Raw genomic sequence first — 22,608 nt, forward strand, 5'->3', positions numbered from 1 at the left:
TGCTGATGGGATTTGCATTTTCAGAGTCCAAATGCTGCACTGGTGCACATTCAGCAGAGTACCAGGATTAACAAGCCTGAAGAAAGGCAAAATAGAGTGCTGTGACATCCAGATACGAGAACTGATTGCACACAGACTGCTGAGACCCCATCAGCAGTGCTGTGAATTCACCTTAATGCACTAAAACATCAGTTACTAAAATCCAGTCCTAGATGGGAATAGCCTTGAACTTAGAAAACAATCTTGTTCTGTTTCTGACCCATACAAATGAGGCTTTCACACAATTTCTGCATTGAGATAAATAAACACACATTCTTCCAGCTTTCTAAAGGCAAAGGGCAGAAATTTGTGCTTTATATTCATTGGCTGTGGAAAAAAAAAAACCCAAAATTTTTTAAATGTCACAACACTATGTAGTTATTCATATGGAATCCAATTTCTTGGATTTTTATTTGTGCAGATTTTTTGAATAACTTCTTCTGGAAGGAGAGGGGGAACATTGCATCAAATCCTGTGGCATGTTCTGTGTTTGGGGCACTGGTTTATTTGATGAGCCTCAGTGAGTTGCACAAAAAAAGTGAGGGGATTTGGGCTTTGTTGGGGAGTTTCTTTGAATAGTGGACTCAAATTATGTTCTTTGCTCACCGATTCATCACAGACCTACTCTTCTACCGGCTTCACATTTCACCTTAATCTCATATTAACATCAAAAAAGTACCAAAGATATCATCCATTGCTCTGCAATGGGTGAACTTCATTATTCCATTTGATCAGGCAACATTACTCTTGATTTTTCTATTGGTTCAGTTTGAAAACTTGTCTCACTTACTTGTTTTCTTCCTTTTTTTTTTTTGCTTTGCTTTGCATGTTCTCTTTCATAAGTTAAGAAACAAGAACCAAACGAAAGAAAACATTTCTTTGTTCGAGGGAATTTGGCTGCAGCAGCTGAGGGAGAGATCTGTGAAGAGGCAAACATATCTCCCATGTCCCAAGCTCCCATAGCATCCCTGGGTTTGAAGACCTTGTTCCTCACTATCTCTTTGGAAGGTTTATGATTGCAGAGCTAAATCTGTGTCCTGCAACGTGGTTCAAAATATAAACCCATCAAAAAGTAACAAATGGGATTCACACCTCAGCCCTTCCTGCACTTGGTGTTTCTAATGAGTCTGGGTTTTCCAGAGCAGCCAGACAAAAATTCCTGCCTCAGATCATGAAGGGTATTCAGTGATGGGCAAAGACATCAACCCCATGTCTAAGCTGATCCAGAGATGATCCCAACTGGTTGTTTGCTGTAAAGAACAGCTGGTGGCTTCACCAGAGAGCAGTTGCTACAGGTAAGTTGCAGTGGGATTTGGATAGATGGCTGGTGTAAGGAAAGTTCAGAGGATAAACATTTATTTCCATAAAAAGATGAATAGAAAAAAAGCAACAGTTCTTTTCCACTCCCCTCCTTCCTTGCCTCTTCCATCCCCCTCTTCCTTCCTCAGCTTGCCTGGAAATTGCTGTAAGACCGAAATCCACAGGCAGCTTCAGCTCCTTCCCCTCTCTCTTGACCTTTTCACAGTTCTAAGGGTTATTTAATGAGCTTAGAAAAATAATGCATCAGTTAATGGCAGAATCCCTGGAAGGGCAGCATTATCAAGATTCCTTTTCCTCCTCCTCACCCTCGCTGGAGGCCCCATCACCCCCAAACCTCCACTTGCAGTTTTCTTTCCTGCATAGTTTAAAATGCCTTCAAATTAGCACCACTTTATAAAATGGAGATGGAGATCAGTGAGAGGCCTGGGAAGGGGCATTTAAATGTTGCACTTTGAAAAACATAGTCACAGAGGTTTGGTCTGCTCACGCTAGAGAGAATGAAACATAATTTCTTTAAAATCAGGATATAACAACTGCTGTACATCAGGAGACAGACTAATGTAGCCACACTGTTGTATCTCATAAAAGAGGCCACTACACGTTGTGAAATAGAGGAATCACCTATGCCCAAAAGATTGGTACTGCTTCATCCCTGCTCCAAACAGCTTGGCAATCCAGGCAAAATTAATAAGATTTGTTGTAATAAATCCAGACTCAATTTCAAAGAGCTAGAAGTCAATAATTCTGCTCCTTCTCCCACAGAGACAAAACCTACTGCCCACGGGCACTGTGAACAACCCATCTTTCTTCCCAAAATTAAACTTCCCATGATTTCCTGCGACACCTGAGACCATGTTATAATTCAATGCAGAATGCAGACACTGCACACAACTGAGACAAAGTAACTGTGACAGCCTAACCCTCCTTTTGAAATATTTTTGGGCCTTAAATGCTAGAAGACGTGCAAGAAAAAGTTATCTGAAATGACATCAGCACGTAGGAACTTTGCAGTATCAGACTGATCTAAAACAATTTAGTCTTCAGATTTGTGCATTTGCTCTTGCAGGTAATATATAATATGATGCAGGCACTCCATGTAATATCTTCAAATAATCATCCTTCATCTAAGAATTAATTGGCCCTCCCCATTTGCAGAGTCACCACCCATCACACTTTAAGGATCTGAGGAACCAGGAGGAGAAATGAGTTACCTCAGACCCCAGTTCAGGGTAGGGAAAGACACCTCTGAGCTGATTCAACCCACCCAAGGTCTGAGTCACCCTCTGGAGGAGGCTCTTCACATTAATTATGAGGGAATCTGATGTGACTAAATCCCAAGGGTAAGTACCTTCATTTAGTGTCTCTAGTCGTTTGGGAAGGATCTCAGGTTTTCTCTCCCCTCAAAAGACTTTGCCATAAAGCTCAGTCACTTCTGACTTTGAGACTCCTGCTTATATTTTTCAGCTCAAATTTAATCATGGCTTGTTGACGTTCATTTCTTCTCATGTCAACATTACCCTTGAGCTGAACAAATCATCTCCTTCTCTGGCATTTTGAATCCTTCTGTTCATCTTTTCCACATACCCCTCAAGACTCTCTGTTTAGTAACAACAGTTGTTTACTTGTCTTAAAAAATTCAAGTCTTTGCCTCTCCCTCCACTTGATTTTCCCATCAGTCCTTCTCTGAACCCACCCTTATCTGAATTAGTCTACATTAGACACCGATATCTAGAGCTGTACCTGGCATTACAGATGAATTTGTGCCAGGCTCTGATACAAAAATATTGCCATTTCTCTTGCTTTATTAGACAGACGTTGCCTGAGGCACCTTAGAATTTGCCTTTTCCACAGTTCCATCATATCCTGATACTTCAGCAGACTCTTCTGAGCTTGTCTAACATCTCCAGGTATTTCTCAGGCTCATAAACTTTGTTTTTCTCACAAAGATTTCTCAGTTCACTTGTCCAGTGCTCATCAGTACTTTAGCACAAGCAAATTCCACTCGGTTTATACCATCTTTTTTTAACATCATTCATCACTAATAATTTCCACTATTAATGAATACATGAATTTGGATCAGACAAGGCTGATTCTTGAAGAATTTCACTACTAACCACCCTCACAGAAATACTTCTTTTTTGTAGAAGTTCTCTCTTATTGTAACACTCTTCTGATCAGATTTAACTTCACTTGACCTACCTCTGCCTTAATGAGAATTTATCATATTGCATGTCTCAAATCCTTCTTGCTTATTTGGATACAGATCTAAATTACATCAAACAGACAGAAATTAGTTAACTTCTCAAGCAAGGTACCACACTATTCTCTCCTGATCTTTTCCCAGAGAGGATGTTGTGATCCATCTTACACTATTTTATTTAAACTACCATTCAAAGTTGGTTCTGCAAACTAGAGGTCACACTAATGGACTTGCAAGAGCCTTGATCATTTTTTTCTGAAATTCTTGTGCTTACTATTCTTGTATCAAATAATATCAACCTGCTGCTGAACCAACATTCTGTAAAAGGGCTCTTTCAGAAATCAGGAACCAAAGCAATTTGTTCCTCTCATTATCATCACATCAAGAAGTTTGAATTTTACTTCTGCCTCAGCCAGAGTAATTTAAATGTCCATAAACTCCTTCCCATCCATGCCCTGCCTTTATGCTGTGATCATTATCAACATCCCTATGGAAAATAAAGGAAAATTATTCATTTTATTTTGAGGACAAACACAGATTATTTTCAAACTTGGTCCCATTCTTCCTGCATGGCATCAGTGCTTCTTCTCTCATTATATACTCCTTATTACTATGGGTAAGGAATTTCTACTGTTTGTTTTAATTTCCTCTACAAAGAATCTCCTTTGCGAGGAAATTAAAACCTTGACATTTTGCAAGTCTCACTTTATCTCCCCAGCTCATCTGAAATGTTGTTCTCATTGCTGATCAGTCCCTTTCTTTATAGGTTTACTCATCACCCCAGAGAGTATCTGGAAAACTTTGATTTTTCTATTGTCACAAGGCATTTCTCCTTTTGACTTTCACTTAGTTGTCTGGTGGTTTTAATCTAGAGAATTGCACAACAGATTCTGTTTTATCCTAAAATCTCCAGCCAGTTCCCTTGTGTCAGTGTAACCAGTTACATTCAAAAATATTAATAGAGTTATTTCTAGAGTTAAGAGAATTATCTCATTCCTCAGAAAATCTTGGGAGAGGAAAAAAAAAAAGAGACACTCTGATCAGAAGTCCATGTGCTTCCCAGGTTGTTGAATAATGCTGGAGTGATTTCTTCTGTATCCCCAAAGGATGGACACTGTAACACAGGTCAAATTGATCTGAAAAACATGTTTTTGAATATTGAGGTCAGATTCACTCCCATAAGGTGAAGCAAGTAGGAATACATTCATCCATGAATTACATGTGTTTACCCAAACTAAATCTGTAGCATTCAGAGCAAAGGATTTTTTTCCCTGGTGTTCTGCACAGAGATGAGTCGCACTTTAGTAGATAAAGCTATTCCTTACCTCTTGGTCTTAAACTGAAATGCATGTCTGAAAACTAGATTTAATTATGACTATTAGTTGGGAGAACCCTGAGATCTACAGTAGGCTTTAATTCAGACCTTATGGATCTGAATTTGCCTTTGTTTTTATACTTTAAATATGGTTTACAGTCAGCCCACTCAGTGGTCAGCCAGTCCACTGCCCCATAAGCCATTTTACTTTGCCCTCCAGTACCTCCCATCTGACCCAGGAATTTGGAATCCAGTATTTTAGGACTCAAATTGAACAGAGCAGCAACACCACCACTCAGCCTCTCTCATTTCTGTATTTTCTGTGTTTCCCTGTTGAATGCTTGCACTGGATATTTCAAATATGCCTTGTCATTCATTCTGAACAATTCCCTTTCTATTATAGGTGGTAACACACAGCACCTGCCAGCACACACAGAGCTGTGCCACACAGACCACGGACTTTAAGGACTGCCAGATGACTGCAGCTGAATTACCTGGGGGTTCCTTCTCCTTGAATTATTCTGCTATGAAATTCTCATCTGCAGGCTGCAAAGGGGAAACGACAGAGAGAAAAGAAACAGCTTTTCCCTGTCTAAACTTTCTGAGTAGTCTGTCGTGCTAAGTACTGGCCTGTCTCCTCTCGTTTGTGTTAACAGTGTCTAAATCACTCTTTCAACTCACTGCCTTCCACGGAAGGAGCTGAGGCAGCAGCACAAATGGATCCTTAAGTACAAGGAGCTGGAGTGAGCTATTTCCACCTCTACTTAGAGGTAAACACAACAAACCCCCAAACAAACAAACAAAAAGGAACAAAAAAGTACTTTGAGCTTCAAGTTTCCATCAGTGCGAGCCTAGAAACCATTTCCCCCACACCCCAGCCCTTTATTCTTGTGTTAAATACATCTCAAAAGAGCTTTGAAATTGGTCTCAATCTTAATATCAAAAAATAACAACCTGGGAGGACTCTTTTCTTCCATCCACTGGTGACCAGTTGATGTGGTGGTGCTTTAGCTGTAACTCTTGTGGGTTCCTTACTCTGGTCTTAGAACGAACAGCATGAAATTTGAAACACAACTGAGAAGACCAAGGTCTGAGCATATCTAGAGGCCACCTGGGCCTTAAGATATTTGCCTTATAAACCAGAGCTCAGATACACCCATGAGGAGCTGCCATTGCCCCTCCCTTTAATCCAACTGGTAGATGAATAAAGAGGAAAAGCTGTGTCCTCCAGGGCTGTCAGCCCTAATATCCTTCACCTATTTCCCATTCACAAGGGAATGAATGGGTCTGCAGCAGAACTTTGGGGCTTTAACCTGGCCACTAAGTCGATCCAGCTGGACTCAGACAATAGGAAGGAAAAGAAAAGCCAGTTCTTGCCTCTTGCAGCCTCAGGTGCTGTGTGACACTGCTCCCTCCGTGTGCCTGTGGCTGCTGGAAGCTCTCACTTGGGAGTGTTAGAGTCACCAAAAAGGAGACCAAGGCTGCCTACAGGAGTTCTTGCTAAAATTGCTTTCATTTAGAGCTATTTATCAGCATTTTCACACCATTTTTCGGCCACTCTCCTCAGCAGTTCTGTGCAATGTAAATGCCTCCAAGTCATCACCTGATAAAATATAATGCAGGAGGCAGGGAAATTCAATTACAACAGGCTGGCTGTGCCAGTCTTAGCTTTCTGCTGGGCTTCAAAGCAGGAGGGATAACAGGTAGGCAGATTTTGTAGACACATGTGTGCAATAATTGGGCAAATGATTGGTAAGTTTGCCCGAGACATGGAGAATTGAGTTCCTGTGATATGACCCATTGCAAAAGCTGAAACTTCATTTCGGTCCCACCTGAGCTCGGTTTTGAGGATTTCCATTAGGCAAATTTCACCCTTAAACTCAGCTCAAAGTGTTCAGAGATTAAATTTAAAACAGTTCTTTGATTTGAGGTTGGAAGGGTTTAAAATATTTTCAGTCACAGCACCAGGGCAGGTGGGGAAATGGGCACATCTGCCTTATCTGTCATTACACCCAGGGAAGTAAAAGTTGTGGAAGTCACAAGTTCTCTCTGCATATGTGAAATTAATCCCAGAAAGTTGAAGACCACATAGAAGAAATATTCAGTATTATATCAGCAATATGCATTAGCTGGATCTGATCAGTCCTCCAGCCATAAATTTAACCATAACCCTTACAAATTGGCAGGGCTCCTCCTTCCTTACCATAGCATGCCAGAATATATAAGGGACTGTAATGAAATTCCAGAACAGAGCTGTGATCCTGGCATAGTTTTCAAAACCTGCAAACTCTCTCTTGTGGTATTTTCCTAATTCAGGACCTTCAGTGTGCAGCAAGAACAAAGCTGTCTCCCTTATGACATTCCTTTAAAACACAGTGCAGTCCTGTGGCACATTTCAAACTGGTTTTTTTTTCAGAATACACCATACACATGTACACATACGTACATTTTTTTTTCCCTGTCCTTTGAGTAATTATTTTTGTTCCAGCAAAATCAGAACAAGCAGAGCAGCTACAAATATCTCAGAAGCTTTTAGAGAGCAGGCAGCAGCCCACACACCCAAGCTGCTTGAGGAGAAAAACCTGACATGATGAGATTCAGATGCATCTTCCCCACAGAGAGCTGGAGCCTGGGCAGGCACAGAGCCAAGGTGATCCCAGAGCAATGAGACACTTTGTCCTGTGTCACTGATTCCAGAGCTCCCAGACCTGCAGACACAGCACAGGGCACGGGTGGCTGAGTCCATCCCCACCTCACTGCATTGGAATGGTTCTGTGGGGGAATGCAGGGAAGGGGACTGGAGGGAAAATAGCATTTGGCTTCCAGAGGGAGAAAAGAAGGAGCTGACAGTGTTTGCTGCAGAAGGCTCAGGACAACACTGACAGCATCCATTACTTCTGCTGCTGTGGGACACAGGAGCCTCTGGAGTGGAGATCCATGTCCGAAGTCTCTGGGATGTTCCAGCAGCGTGTCCAAGACGTTGTTGCACATCCCAGCAAGGGACCCTCCAGCACGAATACGTGTGGGAGGAAGGACATAAGACCTGTTGGAGCAGGTCCAGAGGAGGGCTGTGAAGATGTTTAGAGGGATGGAGCAGCTCTGCTGTGAAGAAAGGCTGAGAGGGTTGTGATTGTTTAGCCTGGGGATGAGAAGGCACTGGAGACACCTCACAGCACCTTCCAGTAGCTAAAGGGGCTACAAGAGAGCTGGAGAGGGCTTCTGACACGGACATGTGGAGATAGGACATGGGTTCCCACATTGCCAGAGAGTTAGATTGGATATTAGAAAGAAATTCTTCCCTGTGAGGTGGTGCAGCCCTGGCACAGGTTGCCCAGAGAAGCTGTGGCTGCTCCATCCCTGGAAGTGTCCAAGGCCAGGTTGGAGCAACCTGGGCTGGTAGAAGGTGTCCCTGCCCATGGCAGGGGGTGGAATGAGATGAGCTTTAAGGTCCCTTACTATACAAACTGGTTTAGGATTCTGTGTCTATAATAACCCAGCTGCATTCCAGGGAGGAGCCTCCTTTGCTGAACCACAACAGCAGCCCAGACCCTCGACTTTGAAACATTTGTGGATAATCTGATATCTGCTGCCAGGAGCTCCCCCAGCCAAGCTGCACATGCAGTTTGTTAATTCCAACTTCTCCTTCCCAAAATGTAAAGTCTTTTTACTACTATCCATTACCTTGGGTAAATATTGGAAGAACAGCATGCAGAACACAATGCTCTGGGATGCAAATACAGTCAGCCTCGTGCCCTGAGGATCCTACTGAATTCTTAGGCAGGAAAACTGCTCTTTGAGTCCATGGCCATACAAGAATTAACTTGGCCTCACTACAGAGGGTTCAAGGACGCTGAGATGTGGCTGCATTGCCAGCTTGTGACAAGGCTTAAGCACCTGCTTAATTTTAGGCTGGTTTTTAAAGCTCTCAGAGTTTGCACAAAAACACTTTTATAAGGGGTGTTCTCCTGGCCTGAATGTCAATGCTCACACAGATACATAAAACCAGTGTCAGTGAGAGAAGAGAATCCCCTATGGAGAGAAAAGTTTTGGAAAAGCAGATGTAAAGGATCCTCTGCCTGGTGCTAATATTCCACTTTGGAAAGCCAATTTATTATCCCTAAGGAACTGAATATTCTGTTATGGGAAAGCAGTTGGCTGAATAAATGTGTGTGAGGGAAGACACACACACACACACACACACACAAACTCTCATGCACAAGATATTGATTCAAACCGTATTTATGATTTCTCAGACCTTTAGGAAATTGATTTTAGACTATTCTCCCTCTTTCTATCTCACTCCAGCTGAAAATCAAAGTGTAAGATCCCTGAAAGAATTTTTTCTGATCTAAAAAAAAAAAAAGGAAAATATTTTTTTTCCTAAAGTTTGTGTGGAAAGAAAAAAAAACCAACCCAAGAATCCTGTGGATTTGGTGTTCAATATCCTGTCAACTGTTTTTTCAAAGAAATAGAAAACTTAGAAATGGCATTTAAAAATAAACAAGGAAACAAACACAGCTCCACTTCTTTCTTTCCTTTTCAAGTAAAGTACCATATTTATTTTCAGTAAGTTCAGACAACTACTTGATTTTGCAATTCTCTTTCTCTCTCGCCAAAGTCTTCCCTGGAATTCAGTGTTCTCATTAGGACTTTTTTTTTAAGAGACTTACACAAACTCGAAGTTACAGAACAGCCCCTGTGCCAGCCATCTGCACTGGCACATATCTGCCAAACTGAATTCAGCCTGAATTTCAGACCTTGGACCTAAATAAACAATCTGTCTTTATTAAGCAAAGCACTTGAGAGTTTGCTCAACTTTAAGCGCGGATTTAAACAGAAAGACTGCACTTTTGCTGAGTTTTAAATGTTCTGATCGTAACTCTTGTGCTTTGAAGGAGTTTGTCCTGTCAGCTGGTGTCAGGACTCTGAAGGGATCCAGCAAGACCCGATTTAGTAACAAGTCACCATAAACTCAACCTCCGGTGTCTGACCACACGAAAGTCTTAATTGGGCAAAAAAACACATATCACGTGAGAATACTTTTTCAGGTATGAACCACTGACTTTCCCTAAATCCTACCATCCCTTTCATTTTCATTAGCCCCTCTGCCTTCTACCCGAGTCCAGTGTCTTACCCATCGAGGGGATCCACTTCATTTCATTCTAAGCTCCAAGCACTAGCTAATTATAAACCAAACACAAATTAAACCCATCTTCCCATCCTCCTCTCTGAAACCCCTAATTGCCCATTACCCTGCATTGTGCTCTGGCACAAAAGTAATTCTACTAAGTGGGGAGTTTTGTTGTTGTTTTTTCTTTCATAAAAACTGTTAATTTGCTATTAAATCTCTTGTTGAAAGACTAATAGCTTAATGAATGCATTAAACGTGCAAATTAGGGATTTTTTTACCGCATTCCTTCGTTGAAGATTGAAAGGGTGTGATGCATCATCGTTGGCTCAGTAGGATTTAATGAGGCATTAGACCATCTTCTGTCTTGGAGGCCAGACTATGAATGATCCCCAGAATTGTGCAGGCTACACTTGTCCCAGGTCCCTCTCCTGCTCCAGACATATATTTTCCCTTTCCCTGTTTCTTCTCCCGTCACCACTGATGTACGTGAAATAAAAATGTAGTTTCCAGATCAGTTTTATAATGAAAAGTAGCCCATTGCTGATGACAAATGTTGTTTACAGTCACTAGAAAAGAGGGTGGAATGGTGAGTGAATATATTAGAGGAGGAGAGGATAGCTTTTATATTCATTATACTGCCATTTTGGGCCTGTGAAGACACATAACCTTTCCCTTTCTCCCTCCATCATACAGTCACTTTCAGATGTCTACATTAAAATAAAAAGCTGCAGGCAGTGTGCTTTGCATTAGCTACTATCAATGAAGAAGACATTTTCCACCAGTCAGACAGAGCTCCTTGTGGGAATACTTTCCCTCTAAACACACTTACTGAGGTTTTCTGGATGCTTTCCCTATTATGCCCCTCTCCAGGCATCTTTTCTGCTTGGAATAAAAGAAAACCTGCATAAGACAACTAAAAAAGCCAGTGCAAAATCCTGATCCTTATCAGTTAGAAAGGAGAGGGGTATGGCTTGGAACAGACTCCCCAGGGCAGTGGTGGAGTCACCATCACTGGAACTGTTCAAAAAATGAGTAGATGAGGCACTTTGTGATATGGTTTAGTTGACAGGGTGGTATTCAGCCCAAGGTTAGACTTGAGAGGTCATTTCCAGAAACTCTCAGTGCCTACATGGGGAGAGGGCAACCTCTCAGGAGAGAGTTATTTGGGAAGATTTTTAGACCTCTGGGGCCTGAAGTGGAAGTCACAAGCCCCATCTGCTGAGGAGAGAAATTAAGTACCCTGAGCTCCACCAAAAATTGCATTTGAGCTGGGGGAAGCCTGGTGGATGCCTTGGATGGTCAAGGTTTGGAGAAGCTTGCAGGCTTCCAGCATGGGACCAAGAGACACTGTTCTAGAGAGGATGATTTTGAACGTGCAGAGTGCAGACACAAACAGACTTGGAGCAAAATCTCTCCTCTGAGACCCAGTAGACTTTTACTGCTCAGGGGGGAAGTGGAGACAAAACTAGGAGGATGGAGTTTGTGAGAGAATGAGATTTATCTTGGCAACGGCAAAAGAGAAATTGCTTATTTTGAGAAAAGTTAGATAAATTAAATTCCAGGAGAGGGATGCGTAGTTTGAATACTTCTGGGGCAGTGTCTGTTAATTAACAGAGGAAGAGGTCTGTGGAGAGGAGGCTGCAGGACAGCTATGAGCTGAGATGAGCTGGAACAAACCCAGAGTCAGACAGGCTGGCACCTCTCCCACCCTCATGTCTTTACTTGTAACTACTATAGACCATGATCAAAAGGCTGTCAGATACTAATAAAGTCTTAATGCATCATCTCTCATTCACACTGACTCATGTGAGACATCCTGGGCATCCAAGTTTAGTGGGTCATATTCCTAGACTCCTTCTGAAGCCAGCAAAGAGGGATTAGCTCTTCCAGATTTGGAACAGATAAATTAGGATCCTGGCATGAATTACCATTTTTTTCAAGTCTTTCTCTGCTGGTTTTACAAGGAGCTTTAGGGGTTCCAGCCAGTTATCTCTGACACCCAAGTCAGATATCTGAACTTAGACAACAAACAGCTTCCTAGGACTTTGATTTTATTCATATCTACAAATCCAAGTATTTGAAAAGCAGCAGTGCTCTACTGCTGCAATTAATGGCTTGTGATTAGACATTATCTAAGGACCAAGAAGAGCCTCAGGGCATGGAATTACCATTATATCTGTATGTTTTCACCTGAGCTGCTACACTCCACTGCCCTGAAAGGAATCTCATGGAAGGGGCACGTGGGGGAACATCAGAATGAAAACAAAGCTCTGATTGTATGAAAATCTGCATTATTGTGGCCACAGTATCATCCCTGGTGCTTTCCAACTGTGTTTATATTGGGTAGAACCTCCTCTGGTTTGCTTTCAAGGCAAAGCAGAAAGAGGGAACCTGTGAAGCAGTTCTTTTCTCAGGGATCTGGCTTTCAGGGGAATGAACTGGTGTGTGTTCAGGAAGCACTTACGTTCTACTGAATACTAAGGATATGCCTCATTTAGTTCCAGTCCAGTGAATTTGTCAATTAATTGGAGGATAGTTTCTGAGCTACATGTAGCCAACTAAAATTTAGGGGTTTACTCTGACCATGACCTGAAGGTGAATCCAGAGCATGACCGACACCTGCAGAAGATTATTGGTCTCATCTATCTGGATACCAGAACTGGTATGAGAATAATTATTGTGAGATGTGTAGCACTGTGCACAGACTTTATAAAGATCCTGAACAACCAGCCTAGACAAGATATCTGACTCTCAGGTGGATAATGAAATGCAATGGATCCCATCCCACTGACATTGGAGAACAGTTCCATTAGTGCTCTCTATTAATTCACTGACAGTGTAGAATAATACCATCATAAGTTCAGCTAATCTTTTTGCACCTCAGAAGACATGAAAATGTTTTACAGGTTATCAACAGAACTTACTGCACCCATAATTAGGAAACATTGCATTTAAAAGCCTGCATGAATGCTGATTGTTACTCTTTAGAAATACAACTGTTTCTGGAGGGAGAGAAGGCAGCCCAGTCGCTTACAACAGAGTTGTTGAAAGCACGTACACAAAGAGCAGTGGAAGCTTGCAGATTTTAAATTTTAAGATCTATGCATGGGGATTTACAACTATTTTTTTTTCAGGACAGTTAGAAATCAGAGGTATTCATTCAAACCTTAAAGAACTGTGAATAATTGTATTTTATATGCCAATACCAATGTGTGCACTGTGGAAGAGGATGGGTCATGCTGTTCAAAGCCAACATCTGCAGTGGCCCAGGCTCTCATTGTTACCTGCACACAGCACAGCAGCCACGCACAAGGTCAGTGGTAGACTGTGCTCCTATTGTTAGTGCTTGGAGAGGGAACATTTTATCCTTCACAACAAATCTACATACAGGCTATTGAGTGAAATACAATAGCCTTGCTAAATTACTTCATCCATTAGCTGGATGCCTGTAAGAAAAATAAAACTGTATTTTTGTACCGTCCATAATGGATTGTGTGGTAAACAACGTGTTTGCTCAGGGAAAACAAAATGGTATCTGATCCCAAAAGCAGACACATTTTGGCATTTCAAAGGGGGGTGGGAAATGTCTTTTAGTATTACTTAGTAATATTTTAGGAAGCCAAGATGATCTAAAACTTGAGGAAGGGAGTCTCTGTTCCAAGGGGCCTGTGATTAGAGTTGATTGATCGAACATCACTCCTCATCTTGAAAGAGAGTGTCAGGGTGCAAATAGAGCTGGGGGCTCCCTGTGGGCTGCAGGGATCCCCCTGGGACCTGCAGGGCTGAGTGGCAGAGCCTGGGACCTATCCCAGCACCCCAGCAAGGAGCAAGGTAGCACTGGGGGCAGGCAGGGCAGCCCAGCATCCCACAGGATCTCTGGGACAGGGACTGATGGCCATGGGCTGGGCTGGAATGGGGCTCTGGCTCCATGGGGCAGCACTTCATGTGTGGGATGGAGTCCCTACATTCAGGAATACCAATCTCATACCTGAAAGATTTCCCAGATCTGCTGTGAGTAAGAGTGATGAGGGGAACAGGAACAAGTGAGCAGTGAGCATCACCTCTAGAGTCAGCCCAAGCAGCAATCACTGTGTTGCTGATAGCATAATACCAGGTCCTGAGGGTCACATTGCAGCTCCTCCACCTCATTTCATCCCAGGACAGGCAGTGATAGTGCTCCTTGATTTTCATGCTGACCCAGTGGCTCCCAAGCACTTCTCACAACACTGGCAGCTGTGCTCCATTAGGTAATAAGGCAAGAGCCTTACTGTTGAAGGGAAGAGGTTGGGACAGATATTTTTCCTTTCTTTTTCTATTTTTTTCCTCCCTCTCAGTCTCTGCTGATGAAGCTTCTCCTTTCCTCCTCAGTATTCCCAGTCTCCCTCCGAACTCGGGACTCAGCTGCCATTCTCATAAACCCAATGTGCAGGTGACACTTCAAGGATGCAATCAGAAAATGTCGTGGGGGGTGGAGGAGCAGGAGATGCTGACACAGGAAAAACATTCTATTTTAAGCCATCCAAGTGCATCCCTACTCCCGGTGCTCAAATCAGCAGGGCTGCCTGCTCTGGTGCCATGAATCATCCCAGTCTGGCTGGAGGAGTCAGACCTCTTCCCTCAGCCTGCTGGAAAGGGTGCAATGATTTCCCTGTGGGGATTTAGGGCAGCTGGGTGAGTTGGGAGGGTCTGTCTGGAGCAGAGAGTGGACTCTCAGCATCATCAGGAGCTGTGGCACAGCAAAAGGGATGTATCTGGCAAATCTGGGGCAATTTGTGAACCTCTTGAAGACGTCACTGAAGTGACAGTAACTGGATGAGAGCTCCCACATCCTCCAATGTTTTCCTGTTAATAACTTGGGAATTCTCTGTCATTGAGGCTTTGACCTGTGAGAAAGGCTTCCTCCAAAGGGAAGTGATGGAATTATCCTGGAAGTGTTCAAGAAACAGGTAGATGTGGTTCTCAGAGACATGGTTTAGGAGTGGGCCTGGCACTGTTAGATTTGTGGTTGGACTCAGTGATCTCAGAGGTCTTTTCCAACCTTAATGTCTGTGATTCCAAAGCACCACTGTATGGGCTTAGGAGAGCTGGGACTGGGCTGGAATCGTGGCTGCTCCATCCCTGTTCCTGCCATGGCTGAACTGGAGCACGGTGCCCATACGTGCAAACAGCGAGTACAACTCCATTTAAAGGAGGGAAGACAGATCTTTGCATTATAATCTGTAGGTGGGCAAAGATTCCACTGTTTCATACACCCAGAGATTACATCAAAACAAGGGCCAAGACTGGAAGAGAAGCTGCCTGTCACCTGTCAGTGCACACGGTCTTTTGTCTTCAGAGCACCTAATCCTGTAGAGCCACCACTTTTTTGTCTGCTTTATGCAGGATTCAGAAAACATAACAGTGAGAAGGTGCTTGAACTCCCAAACAAGGCACTCAAGAAAGGTAAACCAGACCTGGCCCCATTAGTGCTAGAACTGGTGCACACTGGAGGGCAAATTGTTTGCTTCACAGCACTCACACATTGTGTCACCTTCTAGTGTGTGTCCCTGCAGGCCTTTGAAAACCACTTCTAATTCCTAGAAAGAAAAATAAGGGATGTTCTTGGAGGCAGAATGGGATAGGTGGCACCCTGGGTTACCTGTTGGCCTTGTGATTATTTGCATCCTCTGGACAAGGAGACTGAGTAAACAAAGCCTGAAGGGAGACAAAACAGAGTTCTCACAATAGAGCTTGTTTCAAGGCCCTCAGAATACACGATTGCTTTTCTTAGGGGTAGGAGATCAATGTGAACCAAATGTCAGCCAGTCTGAGGCAGAAAACATTTGAATGACGTGCCCCAACCCGAGACCCAAACTCCTGTGAGGCAGCCACGTCACACAGTGCTGAGACAGCTCAGGCTTTGCTGAGCCTGACTCAGTCGAAACACAAAGGAGGTAAAACCAGGAGGAAAACTTCACGGTTTGCTTATCAGACGTGAAGAACTTGTAGAGTGTTTGGATCACAGCTTGGTACTGCCAGGGCTTCTGCTGCCCAGGCCCTGCTGGAACAGCAGCCTGCTCCAAGAACACACTGGCAGGGAACAGCACCATGGAGGGAGGGGCAAAGACACATCCAGGTCACAAGGCAGGAGGCAGGGATCCCACAGGCTGAGCTTGGCTTTGAAGTCAATTAACAGGAGTGGAGAGTCACTGGAGCATGGAATGCACACCATCCAGCTGCAGCTGGATTAACTCTCCTCCAACTGCCTGGGAGTCAAGCAAAGCCCGACTGATGGCAGCTGGATTGACTAAACTCCCGCTGACCGTGGGACTCCCGCCTCCCTTCCCTGAGTGCCAGGAGCCCAAGTAAAGATGAACCTCTCTGCCAACAAAACTGTTGTCACTGCAGTCATGCTGACTAACCTTTTAACCAAAACTTATACACAGTCACGCTATTCACCCTCTGGAGCATCCAGTTTTGGATTTGTTAACCATTTTCCCTCCAAAATGCTTCCATGTGTCTGTTATCCCCCTATAAAAACCTGATGACTCTGATTCAAGTCTTCGTTCAACCTCCTCTCTAAATTAACTCAAAGTTATCTGCATGACCTTAGAGTCATGTTCATGCCTACAGCTTGTTTCACCAACTCTCTCGAGTTCCCATGAATCAAAGCAATTTCTGTGGCATCACCTTCTCCAGAGGCAACTTGTCTCCTGCAGCTTTTTCCACTGCCCCAGCATCATCTCCCTCTCTGTCTCTTCAGATCTATATCTTCTGCTGCAAATTCAATTAAAGCCTCTCTGGGAGCCTCATGATCAAGTCAATACAGTGACCAGTGGTAGGATGGGTTAAAGTGAGGTTTAAGGTGAGTAGATACATGAAGAACTGAGGGGAAGACAGGCTTTGATATCAGGAAACTGGAGAGGCAGGACCCATCACTCCTCACTTAGGGATGCACTGTGTAGGTTCCTACAGTCATTACAGATCCAGCCAACACACTCTCACCTTCAAATTGCTGACTGCACTAGTAGATCTCCATCAGGGATAGCAGGAATTGATCAGGGAAACAGGGGGACAATATATCAAACCCCATCCAGTTGGCATGTGATTCTGGCCACATGAAATAAGCTCATCTGCACAGTCTGTACAGTCTTCTCTCTCAATTACCCTGCAGCTGTATCTGCTCCAAAAATAACAGCTAGCTCCTTTGCATTTTGTGATTGTGCCTTCCTAATTAAACCAAATCCCAATCTCCAAACAGCAGTGGTAGGAGCCCTTCAATTTTATGGGGGAGGATGGGACAAATCCTCTTTCCAAATTATTTTTGCTCCAGCCTACCTGGTTTGAAATCGGTCCTTGATTCAATTTGGTTGCTGTGGAAACAGCCATGACGTCAGACTCGGGAGTTTTGACATCGCTGAGCGAATAATTCCAGGCTGGAAAGGGAAGCAGGAAAAATGAAGTAAACAAACATGTTTATCCACAAACGCTCCCACCATGGGGAACTGGAATCTCCAATGGTAATTTACCACACGTTGCTAATGTGTTTGTTCTAATATATTTCTTAACTCTTTTTTCTTTGGTTTTGGCTGAATCCAAAGGTTCATCAGGGCTGGAACAAGCAGGGGAAGCATATTGAAATGAGCATTACAGATCTGTCGTGCTCTAGTTTATGGGTTTTTCTCAGCGATACACAGTAAGTAAAACAAGCACTGATTGAGTCAGCTGCCTCCTGGGTGTTCATTTGCTGTAGTGTGAGGAATATTAATGCTAAGTACATCCTCGTGCATCAGGAGAGGCAGGAGGAGGCAAGCAGATTACCCCGGCTTAGGGGTATTATACACGCGTCTGCAACTTCCAAAGACACAGAGAGGAAACATTTCTCTGGGTTTTTGTCTCTTATCTTCTTACAGTCTTATAGATTTTGGAGATGCATTGCCCTGGAGTTTTAATACTCGGAGTTTTCAGGGGAGATTGTGATGATTTTTTTTTTTTTTTAATCCGCCCTTTTTTACAGGGGGGAAAAAAAAAAGGAAAAAAAAAAAAAAGCAAGTGCTGAGTTTCCTCAGGATAAAGAAAAAGCAGATTCCAAGAGAAGAAAGAACAGATGAAAAAGAAAAGTTTGATTAAAATCCCCTCTTGTTCCATGTGTTTGATGTAAATATCTTCACACCTTTCTCTTTTCCTTTGCAACCTCAGCAGAGGGTTCAGCCCATCACCAGGGGATTGAGTTCCAAGCTTAGGGCTTTGTAGTTGCTGCTGCTCTTGCTGCTGTTGTCTAAAGGGATTATAAGCCTTTGTAAAGCTTGTGTTAATACCCTGGAGGGGGAAAATGAGTTTCCAAATAACCTTTGTTGTACACCTCCTGTCTGAAGTACCCTAGGAAAGGAAAAAATTAGGAAGTGTTTTGGTTTCACTAGTAGGTCATTTAAAGTTCACAAACAAGGTCTCCAGCCTTTCCAACCTGGCCTCTCCCAGGGCAGAGATGGTCCCTGTCCTGACACCAGGATCTGTTAGGAACAGCAGTGCCCTTCTCTGTTCACCAGGGAACATTTTTAGTTTTAAACTGGATTTTTAAAACCTCCCAAAAGAAACTGAATTAGGTGTTTATCCCCCACCACAACCTTCGGTAATGTTTGGTCACTTTATATTCCATACCATCTTTGGAAAATCCCAGCTCAGGATCCAACTCCACAGCTTCAGACTGACTCTGTATCTTTTCAAACCTTTTTTTTTCCTCTCCTTTGCTGCAGGAGGATTGAGCCACATCACCACGTTTCCCTTCAGAGGCAGCTGCTGCTGCAAAGGTGCAGAGCTGTTTGGTATTCAGGGAGTGCCAGTGGCTGAGGGTCATTCAGTATTCCAGTGTGAGGAGTGAATTGCTCAGTATTCCAGGTGTGTGCCATCTCCCAGTATCAGTCAGGCCCCAGGACTGTACAGCTGTGGATTGCTCAGTATTCCTAAGGAGTGCTCCAGGTGCTTAAGGGCTGTCATGGAGCACTCACCAGGACGAGGAGCTGTCGGTTTTCCCAGCTGTCTCCCTGGGAAGGGCTGGGATACACAGGCATTCATTCCATTCCCTGCCCCACCAGGCACTGAGAAATAAAAGCGATGGTCAAAGAGAAAATTATAATGGAGAGGAGAGGGAAAGAGAAGAGGGGAAGACGAGAAGGGAGAGAGATGAAAGGGTAGCACTTTAGGAAATGAGCCCTGTGAGTCCCTCACGTGGGTGCTCTGCAGTAGCCATACTTTGGGTTTAAATTAAATGGGTGAGGGCAATGCACTCCATCTTCCTAAGACTGACTGAAGAGCCCAGAGCAGAGCTGTCCAGGTACACTCACCATCACACTGTGTTACGTTCTGTGATCCAAGGCTCAGCCCCACAAACACCCAGGATCACAACAGGAGGTGCAAGAAACACAAGGACCTAAGCAGAGAAATGCAGCCCCCTAACTGAGCTCCTCACAGCCACCAGCCCCATCCCTTGAGGGCAAAACCACCAGGGTGAGTCCATGGGAGAGGCTGGTCAGCACCTCCCTCACAATAATAAGGTTTGCTGCCAACAGGGGTATGGGACTCACTGCTGGAAATGGGGAAGAGCCTTTTGGGGTTGTACAAAACTTTTCAAAAATCTGTTCCTAAAATTTTCTTAAAGACATTTGTAGAAATTCTGACATGTTTTGTTTGAGAAAAGCACAACTCCCCCATTAGGGTTTTTTTTTTTTGCAGTTATGACAATTTCATAACAATTTCCCAATAATATTGAAACACAGTAATGACAATTAGCAGAAAACTTTTGGATTCACTCAGGTTTTTTTTCTTACAAACCATCCAATAACAATTTTGTCTTTTCAGAATAACATGCAGATTAGGGAGAGAGAAAAAAGAATCTGAGTTTTTGGATAGGAGAAATTGTTTCCAGCACAGTTCTTTTCATAAGACCATCTGCTCCTTCATTACCAGGTATGAGTTTGGGGATATATCTGCCAGCTACTGCAGATGACAAGCCAGAACTGTGTGCAGGTACTTCTGAGGATGCCTAGCACAGGTTCTGAACAAATGGGCTGGCCATGGAAGTGGGAGAGAAAGTTGTGTTTTGGAAAACCAAAAAATGAGAGTGGAATCTGGAGCTAGAAGGGGCACCAGTTAAAACTCACCCTGTCATCAAGAACATACCGAGTTGCAAGGGGCCCACAGGAATTATCAAGTCCAACTCCTGGCCCTGCAAAGGACCATCCCCAAGAGTGTTGATCTTTCCCCCATGTGTGTTGATCTCTCTGCAGTAACAGTGGATCAGGGGTGAAACCATATCTTTTCATTGCCAATATTCTGCATGTTTACACATTAGTGTAAATGGTTAATTAATGGTTCTCTAAATCTTTCTTCTGAACTTTCCTTCCAGTAGCTAAAGGGGGCTACAAGAGAGCTGGAGAGGGACTGTTTGCAAGGGCATGTAGAGACAGGACAAGGGGAAATGGCTTTAAACTGAAAGAAGGTAAATTCAGGTTAGATATTAGAAAGAAAATGTTCTCTGTGAGGGTGGGGAGGCCCTGGCATGGGTTGCTCAGAGAAGCTGTGGCTGCTCCATCCCTGGAAGAGTCCAAGGATAGGTTGGATGGGGCTTGGAGCAACCTGGGCTAGTGGAAGGTGTCCCTGCCCATGGCAGGGAGTGGAATAAGATGATCTTTAAGGTCCCTTCCCACCCAAACCATTCTATGATTCTATGAATGTCACAGTCTCTTCCTTCTCTTTTCTCCTCTTTGATACACCCACTGATCTGGAAGCCTTCACATGTATCTTTTCTTTCTCAATCAAGCCTTGGCCTTAAAGCATGAAATCAGATCTCTGGATCTGCTACACCATGAAAATATTTAGTGACTATAATGTTTATTTGAGATTCTTGATTCACTCAACCCACTCTCTAAAGGAATCTCTCCCAACATGCCCCCCAGTACTTAACTATGAAAATTACATTTCCTTCCCCATGACTTTGTCAGTGCAGGGAACATCACAGGCTGCTTCCAAATGCTGCACGGCACTTAATGGTATTTTATGACACATTTTTCAAATCAAATTTAAAAGCATAACTGAGTGGAATTAAATTAATGCCGTCTGGTAATGTCAGCAGCACCGGAGCCGTGCATGGCTGGCTTAGCTCCTAAACCTCTGGCAGCTTCCTGGGACTTATTTCTGACTTCAGGGAAAGAGTGAATTTTTTTTTTTTTTTAAATTGTGTCTGTGGAAGGGATTGTGGGGGAGTAAATAGAGTTTTGGGTAAAGTTTCCTAATTTAGATGTAGGTATGTTCCTGGGTACAACTGGGGGAATGAGGGTACATGGATTTAGAATATGTATCCATGAGTTTTAGTGTGGTGGATGCACATCCAAAAGATCTGAGAATATCCTTATATTACCCAGGCAGATCTTACTGGGTCTGATTTTGGGGTGGTTTCATTTCCCCCTCACACAACTTGATGAAATACATCCCAGCAATGAGGAAATCATGACTCTGATAAGGATGATGATTTAAAATGGCAAAATGTTGCATCACTGAGCAGAATGCAGTTTGTGCCTGTGTTTATTTTTGTCTGTGTGGAGCCAGAAGAGCCTGCTAGTAGCTTTTGATCTGGAAAACTGTTAATATAACAGTATTCACATATATATATATTAATACAGGCTGAGAAGTGTGTGTGCCTGTGCTGGTGTGTGCAGGGCCATGGGTGTATAATGCTTATTCTAATAACACAAAGCCAGCACAGATCTGTCAGATATGGTATCTGTCTCACTTGTGTACATCCAACTTTTTCCTTTTTTTCCCTTTCTGATTTAAATGCATTAAGTCCAGCTTTTTTTTTTTTTTTTTCCCCCTGCATTGTGGAAACATCTCATAACAATTTTAGCCAAAGTAGATCACAATTGCTCCAAGACTACACAGCACTGAGGATGTACTTCATCAGTACCCAGAAAGACTTTTCTTATTCCTCAATGACTTTACATTTCCTCATCCCATTCAAAGACATGCACTTGAACACATCGATTGTCTGGGCCTCTTTACCTTCCACACAGGCAACACTTGAAATGTTTCTTCCACAGAAGAGGAATGACAGTGCTACAGCAGAATTGCACAGCCCCAAGTGGCATCCAAATGAGCTCTGCTGAAGTGTTCCAGGCTCCTCTTGTCCCCACTGAACATACAAGTTGCCACTGAATTTGGGTTCACATTGTGGAGGGAAGAAGGACTTTGTTTCTCTTGGCTAAATTAATGCAGGTTCTGACTGCCACTGAGCCCACAGGACTGGGCTGAAGTCACACCCCATGAAACATATAAATTAAATGTTGCCCAGAGAAGCTGTGGCTGCCCCATCCCTGGAAGTGTCCAAGGCCAGGTTGGACGGGGCTTGGAGCAACCTGGGCTACTGGAAGATGTCCCTGCCCATGGCAGTGGGTGGAAGCAATTTGTCTTTACAGTCCCTTCTAACCCAAAAATGACTCCTCTTTGTTAGCTTTTCACCTTTAAGGCTATAAAATGTACAGTCCTCCCTTTAGAGAAGATCACAGAATCACAGGATGGTTGGGGTTGAAAGGGACCTTAAAGATCATCCAGTTCCAATCCCACTGCCATGGG

This window comes from Corapipo altera, unplaced genomic scaffold, assembly GCF_003945725.1.
Source record: "Corapipo altera isolate COAL_440 unplaced genomic scaffold, ASM394572v1 268, whole genome shotgun sequence".
Lineage (NCBI taxonomy): Eukaryota > Metazoa > Chordata > Aves > Passeriformes > Pipridae > Corapipo > Corapipo altera.